At 33.0% G+C, this 17,564-nt stretch overlaps 3 non-coding genes across 3 annotated transcripts; all 3 read left to right on the plus strand.

Annotated features, from left to right (window-relative positions):
• The first annotated feature begins 634 nt into the window (after positions 1-634).
• On the plus strand, positions 635-741 carry LOC128280074 (small nucleolar RNA R71). Its single transcript, XR_008270255.1, has one exon. It is a non-coding gene; the product is annotated as a small nucleolar RNA R71 (small nucleolar RNA).
• A 4,464-nt stretch (positions 742-5,205) lies between these two features.
• Positions 5,206-5,312, plus strand: LOC128280302 (small nucleolar RNA R71). Its single transcript, XR_008270482.1, has one exon. It is a non-coding gene; the product is annotated as a small nucleolar RNA R71 (small nucleolar RNA).
• An 8,909-nt stretch (positions 5,313-14,221) lies between these two features.
• On the plus strand, positions 14,222-14,328 carry LOC128280102 (small nucleolar RNA R71). The gene has a single exon (XR_008270284.1). It is a non-coding gene; the product is annotated as a small nucleolar RNA R71 (small nucleolar RNA).
• The last annotated feature ends 3,236 nt before the right edge of the window (positions 14,329-17,564 follow it).

The raw sequence follows: 17,564 nt of genomic DNA on the forward strand, positions 1-17,564 counted from the left end.
TGTTTGGCTTTAAATTAAGGCATCATTCTTCACCATGTATGCCTTTGACAAATTTTCTAGGCCATTGGATGGTTCAGCTTGGGTTGGTTTCTAAACTTGTTGGGGAAAACTAGGTGGTTGGGTCGCTCTAGGTTAGGCGTAAGTGTTACTGGTTCCAGCCCCTTGGTTACTCCAGGAAAAATTCGGGTGGTTTTGCCATGATGGGTTATAGAAATTGGATTGCAGTTCTTGCCTTCCTCGATTTTGGTTCTAGTTACCCATGTAATATATGGATACTGGGTTCGATGGACATTCTTCTAACAAATGTCCTTCCCCACAATAGACACATGCTACATTTTCAAATTGATTTGGTCACTGTGCTGCAAAACTATTAGACCCATTAGTAGTAAGATTTTTTAACATTGAGGATATTAATGATACCTAAGATGTGAGTAAAGTAAGAGCATCTACTTCATGTATTGATGCTACTCGATTTGTTGGCCATTGGTAATTGTTGCTGGAAATCCTCTCAATGATTTTATAAGCCTCATTATAAGACTTAGAAAGGAGAGCACCATTAGCAGAAGCGTCCACTACCATCCTCGTGTAAGCATTGAGACCATTATAAAACGTCTCAAGTTGGATACAATGTGGGATTCCGTGATGAGGGCACTTCCGTAATAATTCTTTGTACCTTTCCCATGCCTCATACAAGGACTTGTCATCCATTTGTTGGAAAGCAGTGATCTCATTCCTCAACTTAGCATTCTTGCTAGGCGGGAAATACTTCATAAGGAATCTTTTTGCTAACTCTTGCCATGTGGAAATTGAATTTTTTGGTAAGGAGTTCAACCAGGCTCGAGCTCTATCCCTTAGCGAATATGAGAACAGCTTCAATTGTAATGAATCTTCGGGTACTCCTACTAACTTGAAAGAATCACTCACCTCCATAAACAGTCTTAAGTGTAGGTGAGGATCTTTGGTAGGCATTCCACTAAATTTGCCCACTGTCTGAAGCATCTGGAACATAACTGGCTTCAGCTCAAACTATTGTGCCTCAATTTCAAGTCTCCTAATACCCAGGTTAAGATCATTAAACACTAGCACGGCATACTATCTTAAATCTCTATCCCTATCATCAGAAATAAGGATAGGATTTTGGGTAGGGTTTGCTCCGTTTCCTTGATTTGGATTTTCAAAGTTCATTTCTTTGGTCATTCTCTGACTTGCTTGTCTTCTTTGCTGTCAGAAAGTTCGTTCAATCTCAGGGTCTACAAGGAGTAAATCGATGATTCGGTCAATACTCATCAACACCTAAAATAATCACAGAAAAATTAATTAAGTTAAAATTTAAACAGAAAATTAAACCAAAATGCAAAACTACCAAATACACAAATAATGACTTTTTAAAATAGCCCCTGGCAATGGTGCAAAAAACTTCGAATGAAGAAAATGTGCAAGTGTACACAATCGCAACAAGTAATTAAGTGACAAGTAAAGGTCGAGTTATTGTACCCACAGGGACTGTGAAAAGAATTATTTATGAATGCTATTTAAAACACTTTGGTGAAGAAAAATATTTTGTTTGAAAAGGGTGACTAAAAACTAGGATTTTAAACTGGTGATTAAAAACTAAGATTTTAAACTAAGTAAACTAAATAAATAAATCTCAAATGCACGATTTCAAAATACAATTTTAATCAAGATGACATAATTGTGTTAGATTAATTACATTTCTTAACTTAGAATTATTAAACTCATGTTTATCTTGTTACGAATAAATTTATGGTAACTCGGTAATTTGCTAACTTATGAACATCTCACCTACCAAAATCCATTCATCTCTTGGACACATCTCTATGTCAATTCAATCGATTAAACAAATCTTAATAGGCAAATATGTTATAGCACATACGTACTTATTAAATTGAAATAATCTCTTAAACATATCTCTATGTCAATTCAAACAATTAACGCAATTTAATAAGCACATAAAGGACTATATGAGGTAACAAAGTATCCTTATCTTGAAACAGTTTAATCACAATAATCTTGGAAGTTATGCAAGGCAATTGTATCATCAGATACCGTTGCTAATGTAACCCTTAGCTACCTTAGATGATTAAACATGCACTGATTAAGTACTGTGTCTATTAATTACAATTTCAATTCGTTTAAATAATTAATTCATTAGTTACCTAACAATTGTAATGCAAGAATAACTTAGTCATGATTTTACTTAATCAAGCATCTTACCGAGGCCTATAACAATATAAACACAATTTTAACAATTTAAGAAGACGAAATGCAATCAACCTAACAAGAATTAAATTCAAGCTAAGTTTATTAAATTAACCATCCCAACAACATAAATATTTATAGATATGTTCATCATAACAACAACAAAAATTAAAGAGATAGGGAACAAGAATCAAATCCGGTGTTTTTTCGTGGCTTGACTAGTTCACTCTGTTCTTCATTTTCTATTGTCCTCATTGAGCAAAGATGCTATGAACACTTCAATGTTGCTCCAAAATGGCTGATGAACACCCCCTTTCCAAGGGAGGAAATCGGCAATAGAGCAAGAGAATTTAGAATGGCAAAAAAGAGAGAAAGTGGAGAGAAGAGAGAAAAGATGTGAATGAATTGAGGTGTGTTGAATGATCAGCCAAGGGGGGTTTTTATAGCTGAATATGGCTGCTAAAATTAGCTAAAAATAGCAGCCAAAGAGCCATCCCTTGGCCAACCACACATGTGGCAAGATTGATGGTTTCAACTTTGCTAAATTTGGCTTGGGGCAAATTTACAAAGCCACCAATTGTGGAGGGGTTTGAATGCAACTTGAACAAGTCTTCGAGGGCCTCTTTGCAAGCTTAATAAGCTGATTTGGGTCAGCTCTTGGGGCGGTTTTGGGCTGTCCATTTCTTGGGCCGTTCGGTTCACTCGGTTCGGTTCAACTGGACCACTTTTTCATAATTAATTAATAATAATTTATTAACCTAAATTAAATTGGATATAAATTAAAATTAATTATATTATGAATTAATACATATAATTTTGGACCGTCTTAGGCTGAAATTTAGTTCTCCTCGATAATTCAAATTGCTTCTCGATTTCGTTCTTCTAGTAGTGTTTACCGAGCCATTTTTTGCCCTTTGTGTAAATCTGTCAAAAATTCATCAAAAATAATTATAAAATTAACTAAAATTCAACATGTTCATATTTTAAGTGTACTTTAATTATTTTATAAAAATTAATTATTTTTCGACCAAAATTTTATCGAAACTGTATGACTTTAGGTTAAAAAAGGTATGTAAAATTGCATAAATTTCCGTGCTTCCAATTGTACCATTGGGAAAGCCATTTAGTACCCTACATAGGGTTGATCCGTTCTATTCGAGCTCTGAATGGGAGATTCTTGGATCCATTTTTTCCAGTAGTACTTTGTCTCCAATCGTAAATTGGCTTGTTTTTATCACGTGCTCATCATGGTGTTGCTTTGGCTCTTCATCGTGCTATCTCGGTTTCTCCTTAACATGTGTTCACCATTTATCTAGTTCATCAATTTAATATTCATTCTTCATAAGTCATTCTATTTCTGTCACATTGACTGAAATGTGGCTCTTTTATGATCTCTTGAGGGATTTCCTGCAATGAAGATTAAGCCACATGGTTACTCACGTTAACAAAACATTAAAATCATCTCGATTACTAAAGACTCTCATGGAATCACGCGCTTGAAGAGTAATCATTTCGTTACCTACACGAAGTACTAATTCACCTATACCAACATCAATTATAGTTCTAGTAGTTGCTAAAAAGGGTCGTCCTAAAATTAATGGTACCTCATTGTCCTCATCCATGTCTAAAACAACAAAGTCAACAGGGAATATGAATTTGTCTTTTTTAACAAGCACATCCTTAATAACACCCCTAGGATATCGAATGGTTCTATTTGCTAACTGGATACTCATCCTAGTTTGTTTGGGTTTCCTAAGACCTAGTTGTTTAAATATTTTATAGGGAATGACATTAATACTAGCCCCTAAATTAGCCAAAGCATTATCAATATTTAAACTACCGATTAAAAAAGGAATAGTAAAACTCCTTGGATCTTTCAATTTGTTGGGTAGTTTATTTTGCAATATGGTTGAGCAAACTGTATTTAGTTCCACAGTCAATGAATCATCTAACTTTCTTTTCTTTTCCAAAAGCTCCTTTAAAAATTTGACATAATTGAACATTTGTGAAAGAGCTTCAACAAATGGTAAGTTAATATGTAATTTTTTCAGAAGTTTAAGAAATTTACGAAATTGTTCATTCATGTGGTCTCTCTTCATCGCGTTAAGATATGGCACTCGAGGTTTTTATTCCTTAACAACCAAGTTTTACTCTTTCTACCTTACCTCAACCTTATCATTATTTACCATAATTTCTTACCTCAGTTTTAGTTTAAATTCAACTAACCCTTCTTCATATTGTACAGTAGTTGCATGAAGCTGCTCCCTTGGGTTAGTTTCAATATTGCTAAGCAAACTACCTTGTGGTCTTTCTAATATTAATTTAGCAAGTTGACCGATTTGGTTCTCAAGTCCTTGAATCAATGCTTGTTGATTTTTAAGTGTTGCTTCAGTGTTTTGAAAGTGGGTTTCTGACACTGAGATAAACTTCATCAACATCTCCTCAAGGTTTGGCTTTTTCACTTGCTGGTAAGGTTGTTGTTGAAAGTCTGGAGTGGGTTGTGCTTTCTGATTTCCTTAACCACCACAAGAGAAATTGGGATGGTTCATCCAACCTGCATTATAGGTATTACTATAAAGATTATTTTGAAGCCTAGAATTATTACCCACATAATTGATTTGTTCGTTCTCTGTGCTAAAACCGAAGGGTAAACATTCTGGATTATTCATTTCTCCTCTGTTCATATCGCATTGTATCACTGGATGTACCTGCGTAGAAAAATATAAACCATCAATTTTCTTATTTAATTATTCTACCTGATTTGTTAACATGGTGACTACATCTAAGTTGAAAACATCGGCTGCTTTCATCAACTTTATCCTCATAACTTGCCACAAATAATTATTTAGTGTCATCTCCTCAATAAATTTATAAGTCGCTTCTAGTGTTTTATTATTCAAAGTTCCAGTGGCTGATGTGTCAATTAGTTACCTAGGTGAGGGGTTCAAACCATTATAAAAGGTTTGAACTTGTATCCATAGAGGTAACCTATGGTGAGGGCACATTCTCAATAAGTCCTTATAACTCTCCCATGTATCATATAAGGTCCCTAAGTCGATCCGAATGAAGGAAGAGATATCATTCCTCAACTTGGCTGTCTTAGCCAGTAGGAAGTACTTTAAAAGGAACTTCTCGGTCATTTGAACCCATGTAGTAATGGAACCTCGTGGTAAAGAGTTCAACCACTACTTAGCTTTGTTCCTCAACGAGAAAGGGAATAACCGTAGGCGAATGACGTCGTAAGTGACGCCATTAATCTTGAAAGTATCACAGATTTCCAGAAAATTGGTCAAATGAGTATTTGGATCTTCATCTTGCAAACAATCGAATTGAACAAACTGTTGTATCATATGAATAGTATTCGGATTCAGTTCGAGCTTATTCGCAACAATAGTGGGTTGCACAATACTCGAATCAGCCCCAGTCAGAGTGGGCTTTGCATAATCGTACATAGTATAAGGAACAAGATCTTGATTTGCAAGATTTATAGCAACTACAGGAGGTAGCTGATTATTCTAATTATCACCCATCTCTTCAGTAATAATAATATCCTCTTCTTCATTTTTGCTTGCTTCTTTACAGTTTCTGCGAGTAATACTTTCAATTTCACTGTCAAATAACAATGGTCCTGATGAGTTTCTATTATTCTAATTATCACCCATCTCTTCAGTAATAATAATATCCTCTTCTTCATTTTTGCTTGCTTCTTTACAGTTTCTGCGAGTAATACTTTCAATTTCACTGTCAAATAACAATGGTCCTGATGAGTTTCTTCTAGTTATAAACTAAAGGAATCTGCCATAAGCAAATAGAAGAAAAATTATAAAGTAAAAATTAAACTAAAAAAAACTTATAATAAAAATAAAAATGGCTAAATTAATAAAAATAAAGTGTCCGAATATTTTAGTTCCCCGACAATAGCACCAAAAACCTGATGGTCACTAAACTAACTATAAATACGACAAAGGCAAGAGCACCTATCGAACAATAGAATAGTTATGGTCAGTAGCGAATATCATATCCACGAGGACTACAAGTATTAGTAATCACCGTCTTCTTATTATTTAACTGACAAATTGGAGTGTGTTTTAATCTAAAATTACTAAACTAATTTAACTAAGAACGCAACAAAGAGTGCAATAAGAAAATAATTGAATGTTAACCAATGAGATAGACAATACCCAGAAAAGAATCCACCTAGACTTCACCTATTATTATGCATCTGGATTAAACGATTTATTCATTTGTGTTTTGATTCGTAGAAATCCCTAAATTATGTTAATATCTCTTTTGAGAGTAAGAACAATTGACTCTAGTTTGATTAATTGAAATCTCTTTCTAATAAAACCCTATTATTGCATTAACTCGACCTATGTATTTTCCTATTAGATTTGACTCTAATCCGGTAGATTTACATCGTCCTATTTCTAGGATTGCATGCAACTCCACTCAATTATGCCAGATCTACTTTTAAATAGGGACTTTTGCTCCACTCAAATAAGCATACATAATTGAGAATAAGAATCAAGTATTTATCATACAAAATAGAAATTAAATGATAAGATTCATCATAGGTTTCATCTCCCTTAGGTATCTAGGGGTTTAGTTCATATTCCTGAATGAAAACATCTCAAAGTCAAAAAAGAAAAACCACAAGACATAAAGAAACACAATAAAACTTCGAAAGAAATTAAAAGGAGATCTTCAATCTTGATGGAGATTCGCTTCCGAGTTGGCTCCGATGGTGTTCTTCGAGTGTTTTGTTTGATCTTCTCTAATTGCTCCCTTATGTCTTCTTCTAATTGGTATTTATAGACTTTAGAATCTCAGAAAGCCTAAAAATTAGGTTTTTCTACATATTGGGAAGCAGGCTGCGAAATCGACATGGGCTGGCCACATGCCCAAGTGGCCAGCCCATGTGGCTCACACAGGCGTGTGCCCAACCCGTGTGGAAATACCTAGGCCAAATGGATCCTAAAAATAGCTTTTTTGTCCGATTTTGGCTTGTTTTTTGCTCCTTTCGCTCCCAAATGCTCTCCTAAGTATAGAAACATGAATTTAAAGGATTAGGAGCATCAAATTCACTAATTTTCATAATCATCCAAAAATGCATTAAGAATGGGATTAAAATTTGTTACTTTTATAGCTTATCAAATTTCAAAAATCAAAATTAATAGTCTAACACACTATTAACATATGTCTCACATGAGTATTGATGATGCTAATAAATAAGTCTTGGTGAACTGTTTATGAAGTTAATACTGAAGTTAAAAATATTAGTCTAATAAATTCATCCTAAATTATTCTATTATATTAATTATCGACTTAAGCTGCAAATTGGTACCTAAACTATACCCTTTTTCCTTCTTGGTATCTAAACTTTCTTTTTAGTCATAAACGGTACATAAACTACTTTTTTTAACAAGTTGGTACCTCCATTAGTCAAACTATTTTAAAATAGGCTTAACCTACAAATTGATACCTAAACTATGTCGTTTCTCCCATTTTGATACATAAGCCTTTTTTGGTCACAAGTGGTACCTAAACCCTTTTTTCCCAAATTGGTGTCTTTGTTAGTTCAATCATTAGCTAAACCATTAATTTTTCTTAAAAAATAACCAATTAAAATTTGACATGCAGCAAAAAGACAAACATTATTATTTTCTCTTATATATATATATATATATATTATTTGTTATCTTTTTTCTTTCTTTAGAACTAGACCGGTGGTCGAATCGGTCAAGCCACTAGTTCTCGATTTGATCAGTTCGTTTGGTTTGATCAAACAAATTATTAAAAATTAATAAAATAGAAATATTAAAAAAAATAGGTTCAATTGGTTTTTTTAACTTAGATCAATCGGTTTGTATCGATTCGCGGGTCAATTGATTCAACCCATATATTTGAACCAATACCTTGATTGGTTATCGGTCTAGTTCTAAAAATATTGATTTCGATTAATGAAATAACTTTTCTAGTCCCGTCAAGTAGCCAAGTGATGAAGTTCAAAAATAGAATTAATCGCTAGTGTCTTGACTTTTTAACTTAGTTTAATCGGTCTATATCGATTCGCGGGTCAATCGGTTCAACCCATATATTTAGACCAGTACATTGATTGATTCTCGGTCTAGTTCTGAAACTATTAATTTCGACCGATGAAATAACTTTTCTGGTCCAGTCAGGTAGGCAAGCGATGAATTTCGAAAATAGAATTAATTGCTAGTGTCTTGAACTCTGGAGGAAATTTTGAAGTATTATTGGTATTGCTAGACATTATCGATAAAAATAAAGAGATAAAATAGATAAATCATGTAAAAGAAAAATAAAAGGAAAATAAAAGAATTGAAAAATAAAATTTTTAAGTTTATATAATGTGTAGGTTTATTATTGGTTGAAATGTTTTTTTAATGGATATAGTGTTTTGGCATAAATTGAGTAACATAAAAATAATTTAAGCACTACCTGTGATAAAAAATAAAGTTTAGGTACTACCTTGGGAAAAAGGGTAAAGTTTAAGTATTAATTTGTAGGCTAAGCCGTTTTAAAAAATAAATTTAAAGATTTGACTAACAAATGTATCAATTTGAGAAAAAATTGTTTAGGTATCAAAATAGAAACAAAAACATAATTTACGTACCAATTTTCAAATTAAGTTTAAAATATCCATGTAATTGTACTGTATGTTTTTTTTATAATACCCAACTAGATGAATTCTGTTGAGTTAATTTCGCATTGATTCCACATATAGTGGAGTACTTAATAGTTAATACGTAAACAGCTGCTTTCCTTCAAACTTATAATTAGTAGATATTTATTAACAAAGAAAAATCAACCCCACATGACTTGCTGCGCTGAAGTTTCTTGTTAGAGACCATTTCTTGATTTTCAACTTTGGCAGATCATTCACTAAGTTGGGAAAACTGAAATAAAAATAATTGGATAATATCAATGATTTTATGCAAATCCTAGTTTTTTTGGCTAAGCATCAAAGAGTATAAAGTAACAAGGTTACCACTTACAAGCCAATTAGCAATGAAATTTATTTTGTCAAATCATTTTCCCATATTTTTAATGACGTTCTTGTTGTATTCAGTTGTCGAATATCAATGAAAGTGATTTTCATTGGATTAGGATAAGATTAGCCATGCAGCTACGGAGGGCGATGCATGTGGGAGCACTGGTTCCAATTTCTAGATGAGCGCCCTTGTAACCAAGTGGTGGAAGTCAATTTATAGGGCTCTCGTTATCGTTTTGCTCCATTGGTAACGTGAAACGCGCAAACAATAATAATAGTACTATAGTGTTGACATTGGGAAATGATTTTTTTGTCCCTCTAGAGTTTTATGGTTTTAAATGCTTAATTTTAAGATTGTTACTTACATTACAATTTTTATGAAGAGATTGCAGATTTGAAGCAAAAGAAGGTTGGAAATGAGTTTTAACACAACTTGGAAAATATTTGAAATTCGAAGTAAAAAATGCTCTTTGCTTAAGACGTGGTCACACTTTAAAATCATGCCTAAGTGCAAAAATTTTGAGAAAAATTGAGGAAAGTGGATAACCTTAAGATTTTGATGTATTTAGTTCGTAGGATTCTTTTCCTTTTATTTATATATATATATATATATATTTAATTTTATATATTTATTTTGGGAGATAAATATTATTTTATATATTTATATTTATGTTATTCCAAGGTTTTAGTTTATATATAAATATATATAGGATTTTTAACATAAAAAAATAAGAGATGGAACATTTTAAAAAATTTATTTGTACTTTCTCTAAACATGAGTCGCTAAACTTTTGTTTTTAACCAAAAGAATTTTGAGGATTTGAATTTTTAAGTTTGTGAGATTTAACTGGATTTTTTTTCTGTTATGTAGTATGTTTTCTACTTCAACTTTGTTAAAATATTTGAATTCGTATTTAATAGTATAGATTATGTACCTTGTCAATTAAAATATTAAATCTGTAATTATTTAAATTTTTAATACTTGTGATGAATAAAATAGTTGTGTATGTAAAAATATGCAAACTATGTTGTGTGTAGAATCTAGCTTCATTCAACTTCAGTTGTTAAATATAATTGGGTATTTCTAGTTTTTAATATTATTAAAAGATTGAATTCAAGATATTTCGTTATATTGGTATTTGTCAATATGAAAATAATCAACAAGATTCATCTTCGTTGTCGAAATAAAGTAGAGAAGGATTTGTTGCTGAGAACTTCAAAGATTAAAAATATATATATCTTTACATTGATGGCCAAATTCTATTTACTATTGTTGTTTTGGTATTTTTAGTTTTAATTTCAAAATATTTATTTTCTATCATTCTATTTTACTAAAAATGAAATAATTATCAGTTTTTGTGAATACTACATACTCATTACTATATACAAAATTATATATATTTTAGTAGTATTTATTTTTATTGGATTTAAAACTCATCATTAACTTGTATTTCACTTCTCTCCAACAAAATTCCTCTAACCCAACAATTCGACCCGAGTTATGCCTCACCCAATATTTATGACACGTGTTTTACATTAACGATTCATTAAAGGGCGTTCAGGACCATTTTATCAATAAAGATTTATTTCCAACTTTATTTATAAAAATAGGTTAATTTTTTTATTATTTATCGGAAAGGGTTGAAAACTATAAAAATGCGTCCACGTAAGAGTCTATTTTTGGGAAAATTTAACAAATCGCGTCCCTGAGGAAACGATTTTGCCAAGTTAGCCCAAAACGCACTAACGTGGTCGCGCTTTGCTGATGAGGCAAAATCGCTCCCTCAGGGATGCGATTTAGCCGGTGTTTTTTCTAGAGTTAGGGCTATTTGCAGGTTTAGTCCCTAGAGTTTGTGGGTTTAGGGTTTTGGGTTGTAATGTTAGGGTTTTCTTAAAATAATTTAGGGTTTTATTTATTTAAGGTTTAAGAATTTTAAAAATAAATTAGAGTTTAGAGTTTTTTAAAAATTTAATTAAATTAAGCTTTAGGGTTTTAAATAAATGAATTAAATTAGAGTTTAGAGTTTTTAAGAAAATTAAGTAAATTAGGGTTTAGTTTTTTTAATAATTTTGTGTTTAGGTTAAAGGTTTAGAAAAAATTATATTGATAATAAGGATTTTGTCTTTTTCTATAGTAGTTTGAAAAATTAATTTTGAGAAAACAGTTCTGAAAAGATAATGTTAAAAATGCTTCAAGCAGGATGCACTGTTAGCAAAATTATTGAAAAAAGCTCCCCACGTGGACGCTCTTTTTCTACAGTAGTTCCTGAAAAAATAATTTTGAAAAGAAGATTTTGAAAAATAGTTTCAAAAACGCTTCAAGCAGGATGCATTGTTAACAAAATTACTGAAAAAAGCTCCTACGTGGATGCTATTTTTCTACAGTAGTTCCTGAAAAAATAATTTTGAGAAGACGATTCTGAAAAATAGTGTCAAAAATGCTTCAAGCGGGATGCACTATTAGCAAAATTACTGAAAAAAGCTCTCACGTGGACGCTCTTTTTCTACAATAGTTCCTATTTGGCCTTAGGCTATAAATGAGCCAAATTTCATTCTCAGGTTGCATAAGTTACAGCAAGAAAAATTAGAGAAGCTAAGCAGAATAGAAATTGAAGATGAGTGAAAGTGTTAGTGTTGTTATTTACTATGATGGTGAGGTCTGTGACACCAAGAACAGCGTTGTTTTTTTTATTGAAGAACACAACGCTACTGATTTTTAACTAGAACATAGATTTGACAGAACTTTGTAAAAGAATTAGGCGCGAAATCGAACGACACCAATGAGAGTTTCATTTATTAAGCATCGATTTTGTGCTTCGGTTGATCCCATGACATATGACTAATTTGATATCAAAGGTGGTCGTAGCTTAGAGGTAATGGTGTAGACTCATCTTACTAGTGGATCATTATATCTTGATTTATATGTACAATTTTCATCGCCAAATAAAGCATTTGTGACTTCAAAATCTATTGATGTTCGAGAGGAATACACGACCCCTAACCGACACTCCGTTAGTGGGAGGCAGAACATGGAAGCGTCCATGTTTGGTGGCAGTATGGAATACACAACTCCTAAACGACATTCGGTTAGTGGATGGGACATGCACCTCAGTGGATCGATGTTCAATGTTGGAAAAATGTACTGGGGAATACATCAACTTCTAGTGGTTGGCAATCCACATCTGATTAGGGACATTACGAAACATCCACAAGAAGGGATGATCTACTCCCTACGACGTCCACAAGCAAGGGGACCTCGTACGTTGCAAATGATGGTAGGTTGGATGATGAGTCCGATATGGATCCACCTCGAAAACCTAGCCCCGATGGTGCAAAAGTTGTATTATTTTCTAAACCAGAGCATGTTCCAACCGAACCAGAAGACGTTGAAGGGGGTTCAAATGAAGAAGAAGAAGAAGAAGATCCGCGATTCAGGGCATGCTTGCCTCCAGCCCATATGCATAATGTCGATCTATCAGCAGATGATGCGTTGGAGTTTCCAGATCTACCACACAGAAGGCGTGACCGTAGAAGTTCGTCATTAGATTTGAGTGAATTGGAAGTCGGTAATGATTTTTCTAGTAAGGATAGTTTTCTTGGTGCATTGAAACAACATAGCATCATGAATGGGGTTAACTACAATATGGTTAAATCCAAATCCGAGAAGCTCAAGTCCAAGTGTGCAGTACAAGACGGTACATTTTCATGAAAAATCATGGCTTCGGTTAGGAAAAAGACAGGTTTGTGGGAGATAAAAAAAGTACAAAGGTCCATATACCTGTGTTGTCGTTACATATCACTGAGTGTTTAGGGTTTTTGAATAATACTGTTATTACTTAATGTTGCATTATTTAACATACGTCGTTGATAGGTGTTTCACAAGATCATCCCAAGATAGATTCAAATATGATAGCTAGCTTAATACTACCGATGACTGGAATGACGGAAATGTGCAAGTGTACACAATCGCAACAAGTAATAAAGTGACAAGTAAATGTCAAGTTATCGTACCCACAGGGACTGTGAAAAGAATTATTTATGAAATTAATTTAAAACATTAGTTTAGAGTTTACGTCAAAAAGGATCACCGTATCTGACTTTTTTGGAACAGGAGTTTCAACACTCAGTTGAACTTTCTCTTTGTCTTGAGCTACAATAGGCTTATTTTCAAGCTTGGCAATTTTGGGTTCCCATGTCTTCCCACTTTGTAAAGTGACAGTTTTGCATTGCACTTTGCCCGTGCTTATCATATTTTATGTATCACTCGGCCAAATACCTTAGGGTCTACTACTGAGCTCATTGGCTAGCTGTCCCACTTGGTTTCCTGAATTATTCAATGTTGCTGCTAGGCTTTGGATTAGTTCATTATTATTCGCTATGTACGCCTTCAGCAAATTCTCAAGATTACTTGAAGATTTAGTTGGTGTGGGTTGTTGCATTTGTTAAGAATATTCTAACGGATAATTTGGTCAAAATGACATAGAAGAATCGCTATAGTCTGCCCATCGAGTACTCCATGGAGAAATTGGATGATTCTTCTATGAAGAGTTGTAAGAATTTGACTGTGGACCATTCTAATTTTAATTTCCCATGTAATATTTTGACTCTTGATTCAATGGGCAATTTTTAAAGAAATGGCCATCTCTACTGTATTCACAAGAAATATCCTCGAACTGGTTCTGTTGCTGACATGTTAGATTACCATTGAAACCATTAACAGTTATGTTCTTAAGCATAGAAGACATAGAGGATACCTGGGCTGCCAAAGAAGCAAGTGTGTCTGCTTTATGTACTCCTGCTGCTCGTCTTTCTAAGGTTGCTTAGCCGGTTGGCCACTGATAGTTATTGTTTGCAATTCTTTCAATAATCTCGTAAACATCGTTATAAGACTTATAAAGAAGGGCTCCATTTGCCAAAGCATCCACCATCATTCTAGTATGAATATTGAGACTAATATAAAAAGTCTCTATTTGAATGCAATAAAGAATGCCGTGATGATGGCACTTTCGTAATAACTTCTTGAACTGCTCCCATGCCTCATATAAAGAATTTTCATCAAGTTGCTAAAATAAAGTTATTTCATTTTAAATCTTGGTGGTTAAAGATGGAGGGAAATATTTCATTAAGAAATGTTCAACCAACTCTTGCCATGTAGTTATGGAACCAGACGGTAGGGAGTTCAACCACGCTCGTGCTTTATCTCTTAAGGAGTATGGAAATAATCTCAGTCTCAAGGCGTCCTCGGTCACCCCAACTAGTTCAAATGAGTCACTCACTGCCATGAATAGACGAAGATGAAGATGTGGATCTTCAGTAGGAATCCCACTAAATTGACCCATATTTTGCAACATTTGGAACATGATCAGCTTCAGCTCGAATTATTATGCCATGATTTTGGGTCTCCTCATACACGAATTGAGCTCATTAAATAAAGGAATGACATATTGTTAAATGGCACAGTTTTTGTTATCGGCAACAATGATTAGATTGTGAGTATTATAAGCGAATGTTCCTCTTGGATTTTGGTTTAGATTTTCGAAATTCATCTTTTCGGTCCTTCTTTGGTTCACTTGCCTTCTCCTTTGTCAAAAAGTCCTTTCAATTTCAGGGTCTACGGAGAGTAAGTCAATAATTTGATCAATACTCATAAACACCTGAAACAAACATAAAAAAACTGGAATTAAAATTTAACGAAAAAAATAAACCAAAATGCAAAATTAACAATTTCAAAAATAATGTCTTTTAAAACAGTCTCCGAAAACGATACCAAAACACTTTATTTATGAAACTTGGAACGACAAAAATGTGCAAGTGTACACAATCGCAACAAGTAATAAAGTGACAAGTAAATGTCGAGTTATCGTACCCACAAGGACTGTGAAAAGAATTATTTATGACATTCATTTAAAACACTTTGGTGAAGAAAAATATCTTGATTTGAGGAGGTGATTAAAAACTAGGATTTTAACTAAGTAAAATAAATAAAAGAAAAGAAAAGTTTCAATGCACGATTTCAAAAGATGATTTTAATCAAGATGACATAATTGTGTTAGATTAATTACATTTCTTAACTTAGAACTATTAAACTCATGTTTATGTTGTAACGAATAAATTCACTGTAACTTGGTAATTTGCTAACTTATGAACATACTCACCTACCAAAATCCATTTATCTCTCGACTATATCTCTATGTCAATTCAACTGATTAAACAAATTTTAATAAGCAAATGAGTTAATGCACATACATACTTATGAAATTAAAATAATCTCTTGTACATATCTCTACGCTAATTCAAACAATTAATTCAATCTCATAAGCACATAAAAGATTACGTGAGGTAACAATGTATTTCTACCTTGAAGCAGTTTAATCAGAATAATCTTGAAGTTATGCAAGGCTAATGTATAGTTAAATACCGTTGCTAATTTAACCCTCAGCTACCTTAGATGATTAAATATGCACTGATTAAGTATCGTGTCAATTAATTACAATTTCCTTCAGTTTAAATAATTAATTCATTATTTACCTTACAATTGTAATGCAAGAATAACTTAGTAATGGTTTTACTTAATCAAACATCTTACCGAGGCCTATAACAACACAAACACAATTTTAATAACTCAAGTAGACGAAATGCAATCAACCTAACACGAATTAAATTTTATCCATATTAATTAAATTAAACATATCAACATCAGAAATATTCATAGACATGTTCATAACAACAACAATAAAATTAAAAGAGTAAGGAACAAGAATCAAATCCTGTGTTTTCTCCGTGGCTTGACTAGTTTGCTTCACTCCACCTTCTTCGCTTGTTCTTATGTAACTGAGGCTTCTATGAACACTTGAATGCTGCTCCAAATAGTGGTTTAAGGACCCTTTTTCAAAAGGTGAAATCGGCAACAAAATGGGGAAGAAAATGAAGAACAATGAAGAGAGAAAAGTGAAAGAGAAGTGAAGAATGAATAGTTTTGAGATGTGTTTGAAGTGAGCAGCCAGGGGGGTATTTATAGGTTGAGAAGGCTGATAAAATAGAAAAAATCAGAAGCCAAAGACGCCCCCCATGGCCGGCCACATATGTGGCATGTTTGAAGATTTCAAACATGCTATTTTTAGTTAGGGGCAAATCTTGAAAGGCATGAATATGGGTTTGAATGCAAATTGAAGGAGTCTTCAAGTGCCATTTTGCAAGCCAAATAATCAGCCAAACAAGCGGATTGGGTCAGCATGTGGGACAGTTTTGGGCTGTCTAGTACTCGGTTGGATCGGTCTTCTCAATTCAGCTCAACTGGGCCCATTTTCATAATTAATTAACGATAATTTATATAACCCAAATTAAATTGGAATAAAATAAAATTTAATTATATTATGAATTGATACACATAATTTGGACCGTCTTAGGCTGAAAATTTAATTTTCCTTGATGCTTCAAAATTGCTCCTCGATTTTGCACTTCTAGCAGTGTTTGCCGAGTCGATTTTCGCCATTTGTGCGAATCTGTCGAAAATGATCAAAATTAATCAAAATTTATTATAAAATTAATTAAAATTCAAAATGTTCATAATTTAAGTACAATTTCATTATTTTATAATAATTATATATTTTCGACAAGAATTTTACTAAAACTGCATGAATTTAAGTTAAAAACAGGTATGAAAAAGTGTGTATATTTTCGTGTTTCCAATGGTGAAAGTGGATCCCAAGACTTTTTTATTGGTTTTAATTTCCAATATTCATAGCCAATTGAGGTACATTCCCTCTTACTGCAAGGCTTGGATAGCTAAGTAGAAGGCGTTGGAAAAGATGCATAGTGGGTAGGACGCTTCATATAATGAGGTGTGGCAATAGTGTCAGGTGCTGGAAAGGTAAGTCCCAGGTTGCATAACAGACCTTGAAATGGGCTCTGCGTACTACAACAACCAATTTCTCTATGGATGCCAAGTGTTCAAGCGTCTATTCTGAGATTTAAGCAATGCTGGGATGCATTTGTGTACTGTAAGCCTATAACAGCCCATTTTTAGAGAAATCAGAACAGTGGTTTCGAGACCACAAATTCAATTATGAAAATAAATTATATTTTAATATTATTTTATGGTCTATAGTATGATAATAATGTTGTGTGAAAATTTCGTAAAGAAATGTTATCGATTACAAGCTTAAATCGATAAAGGATCAAATTGCACAAGAGTAGAAGTTGAGTTCTAATAGCTAAAGGGATTACATAGCTATAGAAATTTAAATTGGATGTCCTTGTATGGTAATTATACCATTAACAATGCTTAGCTATTAAGGATGATGATTCATCCATGGAAAATAAAATTAAA

Source organism: Gossypium arboreum, chromosome 8, assembly GCF_025698485.1.
Source record: "Gossypium arboreum isolate Shixiya-1 chromosome 8, ASM2569848v2, whole genome shotgun sequence".
Taxonomy (NCBI): domain Eukaryota; kingdom Viridiplantae; phylum Streptophyta; class Magnoliopsida; order Malvales; family Malvaceae; genus Gossypium; species Gossypium arboreum.